This window comes from Pleurodeles waltl, chromosome 12, assembly GCF_031143425.1.
Source record: "Pleurodeles waltl isolate 20211129_DDA chromosome 12, aPleWal1.hap1.20221129, whole genome shotgun sequence".
Lineage (NCBI taxonomy): Eukaryota > Metazoa > Chordata > Amphibia > Caudata > Salamandridae > Pleurodeles > Pleurodeles waltl.
This window is the reverse complement of record NC_090451.1, coordinates 479172890-479193381: the sequence shown is the minus strand read 5'-3', so window position 1 is coordinate 479193381 and position 20492 is coordinate 479172890.

Below are 20492 nucleotides of genomic sequence, written 5' to 3'. Positions count from 1 at the left end.
GTAGAAGGCAGATAGTCACAAAATTGCTTGTTGGTATGTTTGTTGTGTACAACAGGAAATGTCGTCACCTTACCTTCGCTTCTTCTCCAATTCTGCAGATTCTCTGAAAACACTGAAAAAAACAAAAAAAGAATGTATTACTTCACCTTACCACACACCCTGTGCAACAGTCATTTTTGGTGCTCTGCCTCCCATTACCTCCTCTTCTAATTCCCTCAGTACTATCCAGCAAAACTGCCACTACAGAAAAGACATGCATGCATGCATATTGTGTATATATATATATATATATATATATATATATAATAATATATATATATTTATATGTTTAGAAACAAAGTGGTTGAAGGGTTGCTGGGCGGCACACTCCACTGCCGGTGCCCAGTGACAGGGAAGACCAATCTAGAAATTATCTAATGCCGAAAAATTTCACCGCACTCCATGAAGTACAAATAAACGTGTATTTTATTGCAGTCAATAACCACCAACGTGTTTCAACTCACCAAGGAGTCTTGATCACGGTCCTCGTGGAGTGCGGTGAAATTGTTCACCATTATAAAACAACACACACAAGAATAACAAGCATTTACAATGCAATGGGTCTCGCATCTGCTCGAGTTAGAGCTATTAGCGTTATAAACTCCTAACCCAACTTTTCTTAACACATAAATTGATAATTTAAAGTTAAACTCTTTCACATAAGAGAGCTGATTCACAGCGCCATGGCCACCATGAGCATCATGTGAAGAGTTACACAAAAGGAAAAGAAGTTCGCTCGCAGTTAAACGTAACAGCAAAAGTGCAATTAGCCATGTACCAGGGGCGATAGCCAAGGCGGTAGCAAAACCTCCCCAAGGAGGGACAAAGGTAAATCATTTTCCAATGCCATCAAAGGAGTGGTAGTGATGGGCGTGAGGTGGGCGTTGTTAGAAGCCCAGATACACACCAACAAGTCAGAAAAGCAGCACATGGACGCTGCAATGCTTGTCCTGAAAAAAATATATATATCTATCTATATATATATATATATATATCTATATAGATATATATATATATATATATATCTATATAGATATATATATCTATATAGATATATATATGTGTATACATATATACACATATATATGAGACTCATGTCACAAATCTTTTTGTTTTTATACATGTGTGCTTGCCCTCGGCAAAGCACACATGTATAAAAAAAAAAATGGCCCCATTGATGGTCACCCTAAGGGCTGACCACCAACAATTTGTTTTTTTTTACCCTGGGGGGGCGATCGGCCTCCCCAGGCAAAAGGCCTTTTTTTTTTTTCCCCTGGGGTCGGCCCGTGTTCCAAGGGCCGACCCCGCCATTTTTTTTTTTTTTTTTTTGTGGGGGGCGCGATCGCCCCCCAAAACAGTGTCAATAATTTAAATATTTCCGGGGGGGGGTGGCCCTTTTACGAGGGGGCCGACCCCCCCAAAGAAGATCCCTGGTGCCTAGGGGCGTTTCCTGGCCGTGGATCGCAGCCGCGCTGCGATCCACGGCCAGGAAACGGTGCCAGGGAGGCATCGATGGAAAGGGGAGAGCCTCCCCTTTCCATCGATGCCTCCCTGGCATCTGGGGAGGCCGTTTTGGCCTTTTTTTCCCCACCGGAGAAGGAAAGAACGCTTACCTCCGTCTCTCCTTCTCCGGTGGGGAAAAAATGTGACGTCAGCGCGCCTCGCGGCGCGCTGACGTCATAAGGGGGCGGGAGGGGGGTGGGATGGAGACGCAGAAGCTCTTCCGCGTCTCCTACGGTGAAAAAATAAAATAAAAAAATCCTCTGGTGCATTGCACCGGAGGATTTTTAACCCCCTCCCTGGTGTCGGCCACTGGTCGTGACCCGCACCAGGGAGGGAGTGTGGGCGTCGGCCAGTGGCCGACGCCCGCATTCAACGGGTTAAGATAGACTGTAGTTGAACGTGATGCACAATATTGTAACATTGGCAAACCCACCTAACTAATACAGAGAGTCAGTCTAACCCCTTCCACCTTTAAACCTACCCCCAACGTGTACAAACTCCCACCCAAGATCTCAGCATTCTGTCAGTTACCCCTTTTATTTCATTCACCTTCCTTTCACACCTGGCCCCAGCTTCACTTTCCTGGCCTCCTTCTCCTAAGGACCCCACAGCAAGGTCCCATCCTCACGGGCTAATGTGTGAGCCCTCCGCTTAACTGCCACCTGTCCAGAGTGACGAGCTAACGGCCATCCTTAACCTGAAAAGATAAATAAAGCCAGTTGAAACCCAATGTCAACCAAACAGAAAAAAACTAAGTAACCCCTATGGTAAAGTAGGTGGGAACAAGAGAATCCTACTCTGCACTGAATGGAGGACCGCAGTGCACCTTGGAGTGTCCTCCCAAACTGGTTAAAACCTAGCTGTCGCTAAAGCCCTTCAGCTGCCTATAAAATAACAATTCCCTAATCTCCCTAGGCATGGACTGATCCACTTGCCTAAAAATTGCCAGAGGTGGACTCGCTTCCGGTGTCACAACTCTGTCTTGTGTCTGATGCCAGGAGGGTGTTATTTGCCAGCTTCATGTAATTCCTTCTACTGTGACATCCTTTCAACTCGATAGCTCCATGGCTCCCCCCTCTCATTAGGCCTGAAACATTGAACTTCATGTTGTGTTGCTATGCATCTTCCATCTAATTTGCACCTGAAAATGTTATGTGTTCTATTGAGATAGGCCCCTTTCCAGTATTGACCATTAGGATGTACTATCAAGCACTTGGGTTCCGTTGTACTTGTTATTGTCAATTGCCGTTTGCACCTGCTGCTTGTTAAGACATGCCCGTTTGTATAAAACATATAATTCTTCCCAGGTTCCGTTGGAAGCCTCCACGTGCTACAAATGCTCTTCTGGAGCACTCTTGGCTTCCAGTTTGAATAGCCCCTCCAAACTTGCATCAGGGCTTGGCCTTGTAGCAGTTTCCAGACCTGCACAAGTCTCCGTCAAGTCCTGCACAAGCTTTGTTTATGCACCATTTAGCAGGTCTCCCGGAACCCACCTGATGTTCCAGCCTTCCAGGGCCTTCCCGGCAACTCTGAGATCCTGATTCCAGAGAACCTTCAAGGCATATCCTCCATAAGCTATGATTCTGTCACTTCTAGAAATGACATGTCCACTGTCTTCGAACTCCTGTAAAGTACTTCTCAGGTTAAATACCTGATTTCAAGTTAGAGCACACTAATCTGTAGTAGTCCTCGCAGGCCTGTTCATTACCCATTGCTTCTGTCACTGGATATCTTTGCTAAATCCTTTTTTCCTGAACTGTTGCCCATGGACTAGAAGCTGAACAACTCCTTGAGACCCTACGGGTGATTAGCCGCGCTATGGAAATCATTGACTGATTGATTGACTGAATCAGCCTATACCTCCATTTCTTGAGACAAAAGGTATAATGTTTTCTGGCATACCTTGAGATTGATATCGACTCAAATCTGGAACTTCAATCCATGTTTCTAATGCAACCTTGGAAATCTTAGCGATTCCAACATTGTGTCTCAATGGAATCTTGTTTCCAATATTGTCATGGTTTCTAGTGTCAACCAATGTACAGAGTTTAATCCTGGAAGTGTCGATAACGCCAACTTTGTTTCAAGAACAATATTTTTTCATGTGAATGTATCTTGTTGAGTCCTGACTTATGTGCATTACGCAACCTCAGGAATGCTGGTAACCCTGCCTTGCGATAGGTAGTACATATTTGCTTCCTGACTTCTTGTAATGCACAACCTTGGGAAATCTAGTACCCAACCCTCTGTTCCATCATGTCTGGTTTTAAGTTTGTTTAGTTTTGAATGTAATATGAATTTGTTTGCAACCTGGCCTCAAACAAACCTTGAGAGTTGTTTCTCTTTCAACCTATGTGTTCACAGGAACCTGTTTTTTCTATTCTTGTGAATGTCTTCAATTTCAAAGATATGTATTATGTACTGTGTTTGCAGTGGTATTAACTCCAGTCAATGCTCTGAGTTTTTCGTGGAGTGACGTAAATCTACCTAGTACTTCTAATGCTACTTCCAATTCATCTTCAAAAGTTCCAGAAGATTTATCTACCATATCTGATTCATCTACTCCCACGTTATAAGTGTTTAAGAAACCTGTAAGCTTAAAATATTGAAAGAATTGTATTGTAAACTGAGTAGTGAATCTGTGCACTGTTGGTAATTACCTCTTTTGTTCTTTTCAGTGCACATTGTTTTTACAATACCCAGAAATGAGTGACATTTTGAAGCTACTCTTGGATCCCCTTTGGCTGCAATTACATGGCATTCCAGTGGGCAGTCTGCCTGGGTCTAAATTACACTTAATAAAAGCACATACAGTTTAAGATTTTGATCCTTACCCTATCCCAAAGATTTAACTTCAACAATATTCTATTGTAAAAGGGGAAACAGTTTATTTCAGATGCCTGTTAACTTTATCCAACCCTGTGTCTGTTGATAGGGTCCACCTTAGTAATTTTGTTTGTACAATGTTTTGATTGTGATCTGTATACAGGTGAGAGTGAACACTGAAATGCCAAGAAACATGTAGTTGATGCTTGCCAAATTTGTATGCCATCAGTGTTTGATACTTTTATAATGTGTCTAGGAGTTAGGTCTGGGTGAAAAACTCCTCTCTGCTGGTGGAGTTTGCGGAATTTGGTAACTCCACGTTCTGCGGAGAATGCAGAGTTACCGTTAGACTCCGCACTCTGCAACATAGCAGAGTTTTTTTCTGTCTTTCCCCCTTGGCGTGCGCCTCCTGTCATTTCGCGAGTGCGGGAAGTGAGACAAGAGACTTACGGTCTCTCGAGAGAACAAACAAGGTTTTTTTCCCACTTGTGAGAGTTAGCACCATTCCAGCGACTTCCAGCGTGTCTTTTGTGATGTAGGCGAGCATGAGTGAGCACAATCGACTGCTGCTGCAACCTGACGAATCTGAAGCAGCTAAAATCTACAACTTCGAGTTAAAAATATTCTCTAATGGACATTCGCGTTGATATTTTTATGAGAGGAGGACTTTAAAAAATGTTTTTTCAACGACGGGAAGTGCCCCAGAGGCTCCAACTTCCTGTTCCTGTCGAGCAAGCTCCTCTCAGTGCTTTGTCTATCTCCTGGTCACTTTTCACTTGGATTTCGAGCTTGAAGGATCACTTTCTTTGCCTCCTGGATGTATCATTGGCTATAAGGACTTTGCTGTAGTTCAGATTTCACAAGTAAGTTTAAAAAAGACTTGTAAAAGGATGTTGTACAACTTGTTTGCTTGATAGAGGGCATGCACCAGGATTTAACTGTAGTTTTACTAAATTCTTAGAATTTATTGTGCTGGGTGGCATGCATTTGGGGCCTAGTCTAGTTTTACTTGTAATTTTTATCTATGAAGGAAAAATCTTTTACAGTTCACTACATTTTTTTGCCATGATTTGTTTTGTAAATTTGCAATATTCATTTAATTTACTATGTTATCGTTAAGTGGCTTAGGCGGTCATTCTGACCTTGGCGGACGGCGGAGGCCGTCCGCCAAGGTACCGCCGTCAGAACACCGCACCGCGGTCGAAAGACTGCGGCGGTGATTCTGACATTTGCCCTGGGCTGGCGGGTGGCCGCCAAAAGGCCGCCCGCCAGCCCAGGGCAAATCAACCTTCCCACTAGGATGCCAGCTCAGAATTGAGCCGGCGGAGTGGGAAGGTGCGACGGGTGCAGTTGCACCCGTCGCGTATTTCAGTGTCTGCAAAGCAGACACTGAAATACTTTGCGGGGCCCTCTTACGGGGGCCCCTGCAGTGCCCATGCCACTGGCATGGGCACTGCAGGGGCCCCCAGGGGCCCCGCGGCACCCCCTACCGCCATCCTGTTCATGGCGGGAGAGCCGCCATGAACAGGATGGCGGTAGGGGGTGTCTGAATCCCCATGGCGGCGGAGCGCGCTCCGCCGCCATGGAGGATTCAGACGGGCAGCGGAAAGTCGGCGGTACCCCGCCGGCTTTCCGCTTCTGGCCGCGGCTGTACCGCCGTGGTCAGAATGCCCGGCGGAGCACCGCCAGCCTGTTGGCGGTGCTACCGCCGACCTCCGCCCTGGCGGTAATTACCGCCAGGGTGAGAATCAGGGCCTTAGTCTGCTAATGGAATAGGCCTTCCAGCTGTAGTCCCAGTACTAGTCATGGGTGCATGAAGAAACATCTGTTTTTGGTGCCTGTTAAACTGAAACACCATGGATGGCATTAGATTAAAGATAGCAAAATGTAGTTTGGCAATATTTCAAATCTTTTCTGAAAACAGTATATGTGGGGTAATAGTACTTGATGCATTTGTATGATGTGTTTTGTTGTAAAATGTTTATCCCCCTTAATTTTCGTTTTTGGAAGTACTGACATAATGCTGTTTTTTTCTCCTGCGCCAATGCCTTCTTTGTCTGACCAGTGTGTGAGAGTGTTTGTCATATGCCACCATTTGTCTTTGTTCCCCAAGCCATGGGGCCAGGGGCCCTTTTTGTATAGTCAATTGTAGTCCTATAGCTAAATTTGTTTTTTGTTTTCTATTCCTCATGCTTGTTGTTTGGCCATTTTGTGTAGGCAGCCTGTGTGCTTTAGGCCTGCATGGTTTCTTCTTTGTTGTGGTGGACGTTCCTCCTTGCTCGTTGTTGTTTGACCATGTGGCTGGTGGCCATTTTGTGTAGGCAGCCAGTATGCTTTATGCCTGCATGTGTTCTTCTTTTTTTTGTGGTGGCCATGCCTCCTTCCTGGTTGTTGTTTTACCATGTGACTGGCAGCCATTTTGTGTAGGCAGACAGTGTGCTTTTAGGCCTATATGTGTTCTTCTTTGTTATGGTGGCTATGCCTCCTTGCTGGTTGTTGTTTGACCATGTGGCTGGCATCCATGTTGTGTGCTATTCGGGCCTAGTAGGTCAATACTTATTACTAAATGTACTGCATGAGCAGTGTTTTATATTTTATTATATACCTTTTTTTTTTTAATTTCATCTCCACCCTTCCTTGCCTCCCAAATCCCTGTGGTTTTTCATGGTACTCCCCTTTCCTTAATACAACAGCAATTGAATTCTTTTTTTGAAAAATAGTATTATTTTTTTGAAAATGTGTTTCACAAACTTTATTTTATTTAATTTTATAATAACAGTATAATATAAATATTTAAATGTTTTTTTTCTTGGTTTTAGACATTTTTTTAAATAAATTAAAAAAAATCTATTATTATTTTAATTTTCTTTATTTTTTTCCATTTTCCCTCTTAGCCCCATGTCTCTGCATAGCTGTACAGCTGCACTACATGACATTAGTAAAGGATTATTATTCCATTTGTCACTAGGACCTCCCCGAGTGCCACATGCCAACTTGATGCAAATAAAGCTAACAGTTACATTCTGTATGTTGTAGTTGTTGCACTTTCTTATCCTTCATGAGTGTACATGGTAAGGAAAGTTAAAGTTGGTGTGATTTTAGGAATGGATACACTGTATTATTTCAAAATTATTTATAAGTTTAGTTAAGTAACCGTTAAATGACATTGTTTCTACTGCTAATGCAACTGCAACAATTTCACGTTTCACTGATCCTTCTTGCATCTTTGCTTTTCGATGCATGAAGAGAAAGAGACATCACCCACAGTACTTCCAGACAGAAGGCCTGTGCACAACATGACACATGACCACCCTCACCACCATATGGACATCTCTTTAGCTTGTGAAGCTAAGTGCTACTGCCAGCTTCAAGATGGCCCTAAAGAAAGCTGCTACCAAGAAAGCAGCCAGTGATGAGAAGGAGCTTCCCACCACTGGTATTTTGCCCCAGACCTTTTTGGGTAAAAGCATGTGCCTGCCACACCAGTCTCTGGGGATTAAGCTGGGAGCAGAACCCCCACATCAGTGAACCCATTCCAATCTAGGCCCAAGCCCATGTCTGGCACAGAGACAAGAAGTGACGTTGTTTTGGACTTATCCCTTTCTCAAAGTAGTACCCAGTTGTTGCCGGAAACTCAGGCCAGTGGACAACAACGGCCGTAGACAGCAATAGCAGTTCCTTCCAAAGTAGGAGCACATCAGGATGTTGAGCTTCATGCTGAGGAAGCCGAAGAGCACCTTCTTTTACAAGATCCACTTGTTTCCAGATCTCCCCCTTCAGATGATCAAGACTCCACTTGGATGCCACCTCAATCTGAAACACACCAGGAGAGGCAAGGAGTGAAAAGGAAGGTTCCTGAAAGCCTTAGAGGTATGGATGAAGAAGAGGAGGATGACGAGTCTGACAATGACCCAGACATCATGAATGTTAGCCCAGCCCCAGTGGAGTCAAACATTACCCCATCTTCTCAATCTGCTCTGAGGAATGTGGCACAGATACCTTCACCTCCACCAGCTTCCATCTTTACAAGGGCCCAGGTGTGACCTAGATCCACAACCACATCAATAGAAAAAGGCACTGCAGAGAGGCAACCGTCACCAACACAACATCCGCCTACCGCCACTTCTTGAGGCATTGACAGTGGCCACAGTTTTAGACAGTTGGATTCCCCAGCTTGGGACTTCTTTACAGTTAGTGAAAAGCAGCCAATCATTGCCATATGCTCCATTTGCTGAGCAAGTAGTAGTCGGGGTAAGCTTGGTACAAACTATGGAATCAGAGGCCAAACAACCCATTTGAGAAAACATCACGCAATCCGCTGGAGGCTTACCTTAGCAGCCAAAAGCCTGTAAGTGGTGTTAGTGAAGGTCTTAAAGGCAGTGGATCTGATCCGATCATGGTGGAAGGTGAAGGTGAAGAAGAGGGTGACATTTTTGTTTCACAAATTAGCCCTGTCCCAAGCAATGCAGTAGTATTATCGCCCAAATCAACAACATCGCAATGGCACAGAAAGACTCAGAGTCAGGTCGAAACATGAACTCAAGAACATACAGTGGTTGCCCCCGAGACACACATTGAGCATACCACCACCTTCTGCTTTGAAGTCACCTGCATCAGTGGCACCAGCAAAAAAAAAAAATTAGGCTACTATTTCTGCCAAACTTAGGCAGGGGTAGCAGTATGAACACGAGCACCGAACAGCACGGTTGTACAATGGGAAGCTGGCTAAAATGGTAGTGTTGGACTTCCTCCCTTTTTCTTTTGTGGAAGGAGTGGATTTTATAGAATTTGCGGCAGCTAACTGCTCGCAATAGAAGGTTCCCAGCCAGAACTATTTTGCCAGACTTGCTGTTCCAGCGCTACTTCACAATGCGCTGGAAGTGGTTGGACAAGCTTTGCAGCAGAGTGCTCTCCAAACAATCCACCTGACGACAGACATGTGGATGAGTTTTCAAGCCACTGATTCTGTGTGCATTACTGCAAACTGGATCTCTTTTGTGGGGGTTAGAGGAATGATATCTGCAGGTGTTGACACAGCTGACATTTTTAATGGTGCTCAGAAGCATGTGGCAGTAGCTATGTTCACCATGGAGAAATCTCACACAGCTGCAAATATCTTGGATGACTTTAACAACAAGGTCTTTGAATGGCTGCACCCCAAAGGGCTTGACATTGGATTTATTGCCATGGACAATGGCAGTAATAGAGTTAAGGCCATGTCAGATGGTGATTATTTCAGAGTCTTGTCTTTGGCACACTGCATAAACATCATTGTACAGGACTTTCTCAAAAAAGAAACCTGAGTCAACAACTTACTGTCCACATGCAGAAAAATCTACACTCATTTTAGTCATTCTTTTAAAGCTCGCAAGCTGTTGAGGATTGTCCAGCATGACAATAGAATGGCAGTTAAAGCCCTCAAACAGGAGGTGCCAACACGTTGGAATTCTACTTATTACATGTTGCAACATTTGTTTGAGCAGTACAAAACGATCAATGAATATGTCATGCAAACAGGGGATGCAAATGTGAAAGGCATGATCATTGAGATGGACCAATACGGCCTGGTCTAATGCCTGACAGAGATGGTGCTTCCTTTTGAAATGTTCACACAGTAAGTCAGCAAGGAGGACTGTACCATGGGTCAAGCTATCCTATTGGAGCATATGCTGCAGAAATAGCTAAAGGCAGTGTCTGAAATGTAAACAGGTGTGCATGAAAAAACAGATGCGCAGGAGTTGTCAGAGAGCTTAATTCTTCGCTTATCTGTTACTACAAGGCAGAAAAGAGACACTGTGTCATTCAAAGAATACATCTGTGTCACAATTCTTGACCCACGGTATAAACAATTGCTGGCCACTTTCATTACTTTTTTAGATGGGATGTTTCAACCTACAAGACGTGGATTGCTGAGCAAGCCAGAGGCCTAGAAAAAGAACGGTTGGAAATTAGAGGCCCATTCACGGGCAGAAGTTCTGGGGTGCAGCATATAACTTCCATAGAGCCTGTGGACAGGGCTGTTGACTCACAGCAGTCAAAATCAACACCAGCAACAACAACAAGAACAGGAGCAGCAGCCCCAAAATCTGAATTTCATTGGTTTCTAAAGGTAGGGCTTAAGTCCACTGCAGAGACGAAGGCAAAAGAGGTCGAGCAAAGTGGAGCACCTATGACTGTTGAAATGATGGTCCCGGCCTAACTGGATGACCCAACGGAAGTCTATCTGGATCAAAACCCATTGGTGTATTGGTATGGGGAGAGGCACCAATGGCCATCGCTTAGCAGGCTGGCAATAAAGTATCTGGCTTGCCCTGTATCAAGTGTGGCTGCTGAGTTGGTGTTTAGTGCAGCTGGTGCGGTTGTCACAGTGAGAAGGGACAGTCCCTCGCCCAAAAGTGTGGAGAGTTTGACCATGATCAAAATGAATCAGCACTTTATACCACAAATTACAACATACCTGAAGTACAACTGCAGGTGGATGAGGGTGATTGGTTAGACTCAGGTCATGGTAGTGTGTTAGCTGACCAACTTCTGGGTGAACCACCTGAGTCTGAGGACACACTCTACTTCCCTGACTAGACCCGGGGTACCATATTACTTTTTATATTCTTCTATTGATTTTTTTTGTAAACAAAGTTTATTGCAATTTCGATCAACCAATGATTAGGTAAACATAGTATAAGAAAATATACAGTGACCTACATAGACTCTGAGATCAAGAGCTTTTTCAATCTTCACATCTCTGCACTAACAGCAATCTGATGTTGCAACAACTACCCTACCCCCCCATCCCTCAACCTCCCCAACAGTGCCCCACCCCCCAGTGATGGTACTGGTAGCTTATCTGGACAGTTGTATTGTATGTAGGTGTGCTATGAAGGAGTCAACCCTCCGCTCACAGTGTGAGAGTGTTTACCCCGTCTAGTCCAACCGTAGGATCCTGCCCCGGGGTCATCTGTACAGGCACCAATGGATTGGGACTATTGGTAACTTCTCAAAACATCCAAACATCATTCAATCAGGGGACTGGACCTAATCGGCATTCCTCCTTAAAGGAGTCTAATATCGCGTCCCAACCTTGCGCCACCTCCAGGGGCCGCCAACCCCTTCTGGCCTCGCTATGTAAAACAGCGCTCTCACACCCAGCCCACCTAGTTAATTCTCTGGTCCATAGGGACAGTCTCGGCCCAACTGGATTCTTCCAGGACATCGCTATTTCCCTCTTGGCCAGTACGTAGGCCAAGTCCCGGAACCTGTTGGTTATTTTGTACTTAGCCGTGCGTGGAAACCAGCCAAGCAGACAATGCCCTATTGTGCAAGGGACTTCTCTTCCTATCGCTCCAGCCACCAGACGGCTCACCTCCGCCCAATACGCCTCCGCCGTAGGGCAGCTCCAGAACATATGCCTAAATTCTGCCTTCTCTAGTCCGCACCTCGGGCAATTTACTCCTTCCACTTCAAAGTACCTGCTGATCCGCTCAGGGGTGAAATATGCCCTATGAAGTACATAAAAATTAATCAGCTTAAATCTGGCATTGCGAGTCATTTTGGGGAAGCCCCCCAGAATACGCTCCCAGTCCACATCGGATATAGCTGTGCCCAGGTCTACTTCCCATGACGATTTGAGTTGAGTCAAAGGTATGTTCCTATCCGCTTGAACCCTGCTGTAGAGATTAGAAACTGCCTTAAAGGTGCCAGAAGAAGTCGCCAAATATGTACAGGTTGTTTGTGTAGTGAGCTCTCCTGTCCGTGTCAGCCAGTGTTTCCTGATACTAGCCACTACTGAGCCATACAATAAGAAGTGTCCTCCCTGTAGACCGAATTGTGTCCGAAGGACTTCAAACGGCATCAGTGCCCCCTCCTTAAATAGTGCTCCTACCGTCTGTATCCCGGACTCCACCCAGGACTGGAGTCCTCCCCAGTCACCCCGATGGGGCAAAGCTCTTAGGGACAAGAGGGGTAGGTCAGGGGAGTAAGGGGCCTTTACTTTAAGTTTACGCAAAAAGCTCCTCCAACAGCGCGCAAGGACTTTAAATTCAAGGGAATCATGCGTCCCAGTACCCGGACACCCCAACAACAGTTCGTATAATCTAGTCTCTGGGGGAGTAAATGCCTTTACCCCCAACCCTGTTGCTGCTCTGTTGGCTATCCATTGCGCCAACCATTGGAATTGCGCTGCCAAGTAGTAAGCCTCAAAGTCCGGGACTGCTAGGCCTCCGTCTGTGGACCGCCTCTGAAGTTTGGCCAGAGCCACTCGCTTCCGTCCACCCCCCCAGATAAAGGCTATGACCATGGATTCTAGTTCTGCAAATATGGCCTTAGGAATCCATACCGGCAGGACCGTGAAGTGATACAGAAGGCGAGGCAACACCACCATTTTAAGGATGGCTACCCTCCCCGCTACAGATAGAGGTAAGGTTTGCCAGAAAGCCATGTTGGATCGGAGGGAACGCAATGAGCCTCCAATATTGCTGTCTATTATATCCTTTGGGTCATGGAAAATCTTGACCCCCAAGTATGAGAGGCATCTTGGAACCCACTGGACACTTCCCAACTCTAATGGTGGGGCTACAGAAGCATTCAACGGAAACAGGCCGGTCTTGCCCCAATTCACCCGAAGACCAGAAAGCTCACCAAACTGCGAAAGTAACTGCTGGGTCCGGGAAAGGTCTCTGTGTACATCGTCTAAGAAGATCAATAGATCATCCGCATACAACGCTATTTGATGTCTCTTGCCCCCTGCCACTATGCCGGGACCCCCCCCACCACCGCGCGCTGCGGCCGCTAATGGCTCCATAGCCAGTGCAAATAGCAGCGGCGATAGGGGACACCCCTGTCTGGTACCCCGCTCAACGACGTAAGGTCTGGATATTATCCGTCCTGTCCGTACCCTAGCAGTGGGCTCAGTATACAACAATCTGACCCAGGCAATGTAATATTCTTCTATTGATGAACTGCTTTGAGAAAAAAAAAAAGAATATAGCAAGCTGGGGAGACCTTATTATTTTATATTGTTTGTTTCTGTCTAAATGACTAATGAACTCCAACTGTTTTAGGCACATGTAAGGCCGGATTGGAGTTGGACAAGTGTGCATGTACAACTTACTGGCCAATGTGTGTTTCGTTTTCTGAATCGAAGAGGATCAGCAATATGCCACTACGCTTGATTGGAACAAGTAAGTAATGCTATATGCCTCAATGAGTGATATGAGGGATACTTGTTTCAATGTTGAGATGGTTCATGTGACTCACGTCTAGAAGTGGCGGATGGGGAGAGTGGCTATTTATTGTTTAACACTTTTACGCTTGCATGTGTTTGTGTCATGATTGATTTACAATGTTTGTGGCATTATATTAGTGGGTGATCATTTTTTCTTGAAGGTGATTTGTTTCCCTTCCCCTTTGGCACTTAGTAAAATGTGTTTGCTGGCGTTTTCACACTGCTTTGTTTTCTGATGCTTTGTCGTCTGATCCACATTTGTCAAAGAAGACCCAACCAGTCCATCTAGCTAGCAAACAAAATTCTAGTCCAGAAAAAAAAATACTCAATGTTTCTCTTGTTAAACACAGCTATTTGCTACAGGTCACTCTATCTCAATTGTGTGGGGGAACTGTGACTCTTGGGAGCAGTTGGTTTGGAATTGGACATAATAATCTTTAATCAGAGTCAAGAGGATGATGGAAGGAATCAGAACGTGAATTGATAACTTAAACAACTGCCAGACGAAGGAAGTTATCAACTTCATTGAAATTGACATGGATGATGATGAGTTTGAGGCTTCTCCAATCTGTGGACGGATGGTGAGAGGTGTGTTGATTACTTGATTTGGGAAATGCAATGCTGCTGCATGTGTCTGCTGGCTGGCTCAAACTTGAAACTATGTGTTTGGGTGGGGGGCCTGTTGTAGGAAACTGGTGGAGACAGACATGTGGTGGATGATAAGGTCACATTATGCACATGCTCTGGACCAAATATTATGATTATCTTGATAGTTGCGAGTTTGATCAACCTGATACATGCTGCCTCTTGTCTGTGATTGTTGGTTGTTGTAATTGCTCTCAGTTAATTGATCGCACATCAGTCTTAAAATGAATGATCAAAAAGGTCTTTGCTCTTGCTCTGCCACCTCTGAGTCTTCTTGGTATACTACTCCTCATCCAATCCTTCCTGATTCTACAATATCCTGATAATCATTTCTGTTTCACAATCTGCAGGCCTTCTCTTCTTCTGTACCCTAACTCTCATGCTTACCTTATCGGAATGTTGCATGCAGGCACCCAAGAAGATTGAGGGGGCAATCCAAGAAGATTGCAGATGCACCACCCAATTTAGCAACACAGACTAGTATAATTTTTCTTTCAATAATCTTTTTTCGAACTGTGTATGTTAGCTTCACCCCAAGATTAATTATATGTACTGTTTTGCAAACGTAGGTGACCAAACATTTTTAGATATATATTAAAACAACTTGGGGCTCACTGGAGCTTACGGAGTGTAAAGTTATATATATATATACTTTATTTCGACCATAGGTCATAAAAGTTACACATTAAATTGTACAAAAGAAAGTGCGTTTGTTTCATTATGCTTTCACACTGGCTTAAAATAAAGTTTAGAATAAAAATAGCTTCTCTAAAACCTTCAAATTCTAACAATTAAAAAAAAAAAAACAGTCATAGGCCATGGCCTACTATAGTCCACCATTATTCCCGGTACATAACTTAACATTTAGATACCAAGGTTTCTAAAACGTCTGCTTCATAATGTTAGAATAATACAAATATTTGAAAGCTCTTAAAACAATATGAGGTGGTTTCAGATTCAAATTTCCCAGGTAATACCATCATCAAGATAAATGCAAACTATCCGACCCAAGATTTAAAGATTTAAAGTGCTAAGTTGATGTTACATAGTGATACAGTTTCTTGATAATTTAGATAACATACTTTGACAAAGAGAGCCTACTACCGGCACAATCCTATAGGCAAATTTAGGCACTGTCAAGTCATTAAAGACACAAGCACAGTGTGATAAAAAGCTTATATAATAACTTAAAACAGATATCGGATTCATGTTAAAATGGCACGAATACCAAACAGGTGCATAAAAATAGCTCTTTGCGGCTAACACTAGTGATAAAATAGCAGAAACACAGGATGATTACCCACATATTGTCTGAGAAAAATCTATTCCAAAGCCCTGTCCAAACCACATGGTCAATAATTCATCATCATCATCATCATCAACTTTGTTCGATCAATGACCATAAAAGCACATAAAACAAGATAATAAATAATTCTTAAGTAAATAAATAAATACACATCTATAAATTGGTGTAAAAACATTAAAACAATAACTTGAATTGCACATATGACTCTAAAACTTATCTATAAAAGAGATGAGACCTTAAATTACTTTTTGGAGATGACATTGTATGCGCCAAGCTGTTGCTAAATACTTGCTTACTGAAAGAATTACGTCGGCTGAATTATGGCTTTTTAGAACCCGTAGAGCCAAAGAGCAGTTCTTGAATCCCATGTCCCTGCAAATATTGCGAATCCATTTTAATCGCGGAATCGCATAGGCTGGGCAGAAGAACATGAAATGCTCAATGGTTTCGAAAGTACTGCCACAGGCAGGGCATATATCGGGAAGATTAATCGACCCCCACCCATGAATCAATGACATCAGGGGCAAAGAGCCAAAACGAAACCTTGCATATAAGCTCTTGCCCTGCAAATCCGGTATAACATCCAAATAGGATTCAGACTTTGGGGACCATTTAATATCAATGAAGGAATTAGTTAAGCGACCATGGGATTTGTGGGTTATGTAGTTATCCTTAACATAAGACCAATAGGTTAACTTTAAAACGTTTTTATGCCGTCTCTCTAATTTATGGGGATTTTCCCAATAATCACCCAGACCCAATAGCCGAAGCCAATGGGCCACATGGCGAATCCAGGGAAGAGTATTAGCGTTTTGGCATTTCAATAGATCAAGTAATGCTGTCTTATATATATCTAGTTTGGGGGTTATCCATAACCTGATCCAATAAAGGAGAGGTCTTAGCGTAGCTAGATCAGCTACTCGGCTTAACCCCAGATCTAGAAATAATGGAAGCAAGGGTGTGGTGCGTTGACATGCAGTTAAAGCCCTTGCAAAATTGTTTTCCCCCACACTGATCTTGTTACAGTTAGCGTAACCCCATACCTCCGCTCCGTACAGGGCTGCACTTTGAGCCTTAGCTGTATACATTTTTATTGCTGGGGAAACAACTTTTGTAGAGGTGCTTTGATAGAAACGCAATATAGATGAGGCTCTGTGTTGTAGGAGCCCTGCACTTTTTGTAATCTGCTCTTCCCATAATAGTTTGCTGGTTAGCCTAACTCCCAGGTAATCTATAGAGTGTAAAGTTATCTGTGTCATACATATTAATTATTTCTATTCCTCCTACAAACGGCTGCTGATCATTTCCCAGATGAATATTGTGTTTGTGTAGTGTTTGCCCTTTTGTCACACCTTTCCACAAATCCCTTTCCCATCCATTCATCAAATCCCTGACCTTCTTCCCCCAGATTTATTAAGGTGTTATTTAATAATGTACACCATTGATTAATCACACACTTGGTGGGGTGGATGTGGTAGAAGCGACTTCAGCTCAGTGTACAAGATCTTCATTTGAGTTCACCTAGGTGGAGTAGGATCTCGCTTCAAATGCCTTCAGTGTTAGTGGGCTAGCATGCTACTACTACACCACCATGATACCTTAAGAAACCATGCAGCCCTCCCTTCATCTATTCAGGTTAGAGAATTATGGAGCATTGTTGTACTTTTAGTTTCGGCAATATAATTGGTAATGGCAAATCTCTCCATCACCCTCCTATGGGTCAAATTTTGTAGAATGCACTGCAGAGATTAGGAGAGTATTAGGACAAGGGTACCTAACTGCAGAAATAATTGTTATACGCTTATTCACTATCAGCAGATTTTAAAACATGCTGCGCTAAAAGAAATACACTATCAGCAGATTTGAAAAACACACTGCATAAAGGCAGCAGTGCAAAGTAAAATACTCCAAAAAAGATTTTAAGCATAAACAACTGTCCTTAACAAAAAGAATAAATACCCACCCCTTCCACCCACAACTGGCCCAACCCTATCCTCAAACAAATGTCCCTTTTCCCAGCCAATGTCCTCAAACAAACTGTTGAATCAACCATGATATAACACAAAACAAAGTAGAGAAGTCCCACAAAAACCCATTCCCACCCTCTCCACCCACTACAAGTTCCACCCACAAAAGTAAAAGGTTAAAGAAGGGCAGAAGAGGGCACTAAAGATGGGCCAGGATTCGTCTGAGGAGCTCCTCTATGCGTGTCTGCCAGGCCTCTAAAAGCAAAAGACTCCAAAGGATGCGGCTTGTTAGGCTGGAGGCACAGGAACCTGGCAGGGGCCCTGAATACTGGCAGTGACTGCTGCTGCCGCCTCCTCCTCCACTTCTTCGAGGACCACCAGCCTCTGATACTCAGCCTGTATGGCCTCCAGCTTCTGCCAATGCAGTCGGGCTGCTATTTCCTGCCGTGATGGTGGACCAGCAGGAATAGCTATATCAAGAAAGAAAAAAGATAAATTGTAAACAATGCTCTGAGCAAAATACTTGTTTAAGATGATGTAGTGTAGTGACACACAAGCAGTACATTTGGTGGTCACCACAGGCCATTCAATTTTAAGGTGATTAGAGTCACAGCCATTATGCACTATGGGGTACAAGTATTCTTCTCTCTCCTGTTGTGCTAAATGAATGGTGGGACTGCTAGCTCAGCTGACGTCCTCGTCATACTCATTATTGTCTGCAGCTGGGGCAGATGTACTAGAAAATTATCTTATTCTAATGGCCCTGTTCTTCTTTGTACCCAGACTACAAGGCTGATGAATACTAAGAATGAAACACGTTGTTGGAAAATGGGTTATTGGTAGGGCAGGTAGGTACCTACACCTAGCAACAAGCCACTAACCTCCACATAGGTACAGTTAGGTCTCAGTAAATTAATCCCAGCTCAACCCTTGGTAGCTTGACAGCGAGCGTCAAGGCTTAACTTAGGAGACAAAGTGTAAAGCATTCAAATATCACAAAACAGTAATTAAATAAAACACAGGAAACAGTTTAAAAATCCAAAACCAATTTATAAAAATAGTTTATATTTTTATCTTTAAAATGACACAAAAACGATTAAAATCGGTTCAGGGGAACCGGAGATATGAATTTTTAAAGAATTATTACTTTTCTAGCGCTTAGAAACAAAAAGCGCCAATCGGGTCATCTGGTTGCACCTCGACCGGGGCAAAGTTAAACTTTCAGGCCGACCGCGATGGAGCCCTGCTCGGCTACAGGTCGCGGGAGGCCTCGGTTAAAAAGTTACCTTCTGACTTAGTCTTTATTTTGAAGTTTTTCTTCACCGGGACGAACCTGCCAGTTGAATCCGACCTCCTGGAGCCCTTGTCCGGATACGCGATGTGGGTTTCCTCGGTGGAGACTTTTACCTTCGGACTTAGTCGTTTTTTCGAGATGAAAGTCCTTCGACCGGGGTAAACCTGGATCTTGATCCGACGTCCATGGAGCCCTTCTCGGATACGATGGCTGGGAGGTCCCGGTCAACTTTTTACCTTCGGACTTAGTCTCTTTTTTGGATGTTTTTCTTTACCGGGACGAACCACGAAGTCAGGCCGGGTCGCGGTTGAGGCAAGCTGGCTAGAATTTCCGCGGCGGGTCGGTCCCTCTCTGGAGCTTTTTTACAAAATTTGTCAAATCTTCTCCAAACTTCTGGGGCTTCACCCAGATGTTCTTTTAAGGTTCTTTTGGGGTCCACAGCTCACCCCAAGGGTCCAGAAGTTCTGTGATGGTCCTTGGGGGGTGCGGACTTCAACTCCCAGAATGCACCTGGCGCAAACTCCTTTTTGGCCACTGGACAGTGGTCAGCTGGTCGCTTTCTTCAGGAGTTGGTGCAGGGGACTCTGGTTTAGCAATTTTTCACCTGTAGCAAACAGGGAGTCCCTCCTTGAACCAGTTGAAGCCAGGCAAAGTCCTTCTTGTGGTGAAGCCCAAGTGTGCAGCTGGTGCAGTCCTTCTGAGTGCAGGGTCCAGGTGCAGGCCAGGGGTCCAGCAGGGCAGTCCTTCTTCTTCTTTAGTTCCTTTCTTGTTGAATTCTGGAGGGGATCTGAGGTGTGGGGGCAGGTCTGCCAGTTTTATCCTTGCTCCTGGGTGAAAAGCAGGGGGGCCCTGGTTCTCCAATCAGGGACAGGGTCGTCCCCCTGTGATGACCACTTCCTGGGAAGTGTGGCAAAAATCCATCCCAGAAGGCAACAGTCTCTAAAAATCCAACATGGATGAATCTGATTTTTGGAGGTTACATCTGGCTGAGCCCACCCACTGGTGTGGCTAAAAATCATAAACACACCCCTCTCCTGCCCTCTCCTAATCTAATCAAGGGGGCACCTAATTGTCTGGGGTTGCAGGATGTGGGGGTGTTGCTGGGTGCTCCAGATGTCCTTCTCTGCCTTTGAAGACCAGTTTGGCAGCCCTCCCCCTTCCTGCCTCACCATCTGCTGAGGGGAGATTCTCTCCCCCAAGCACATTCCTTTGTGTGAAGCCAGGCCACTTCACACCTCATCAAGGCAGCCTGGCAGAAGCTGCTGCAGGCTGGCCAATCAGAGCACAGCAGCAAAAACAATGCAGAGCTGAAATTGGCAACTTTTTAGGTAAAGTCTAAACTTTTTACCTGAACAAGTTATATTAAATCCAACAACTGGAAGTTGTGGGATTTATTACAACAATTAATTTGATACCAAATTCTTGGTATGTAACATTTAAGGAGACTTTAAAATTTAAAATAAAGTCTGCCTATTCTAGCCTATGAAGGCCATTTACTTCAATGAGGGAAAAACGAATTTGGCTGTTTTTACCTCACCAGGGCTTATAAATCTATTTTTATAAAGTCCCTGCTTATAGTTACATGGCACCCAGCCCTAGGGGCACATAGGGCACACCTTAGGGGTGACTTATATGTAAAAATAAGGTAGTTTAAGACTTTGGAAGTACCTTTAATTCCAAAGTCGAATTTGC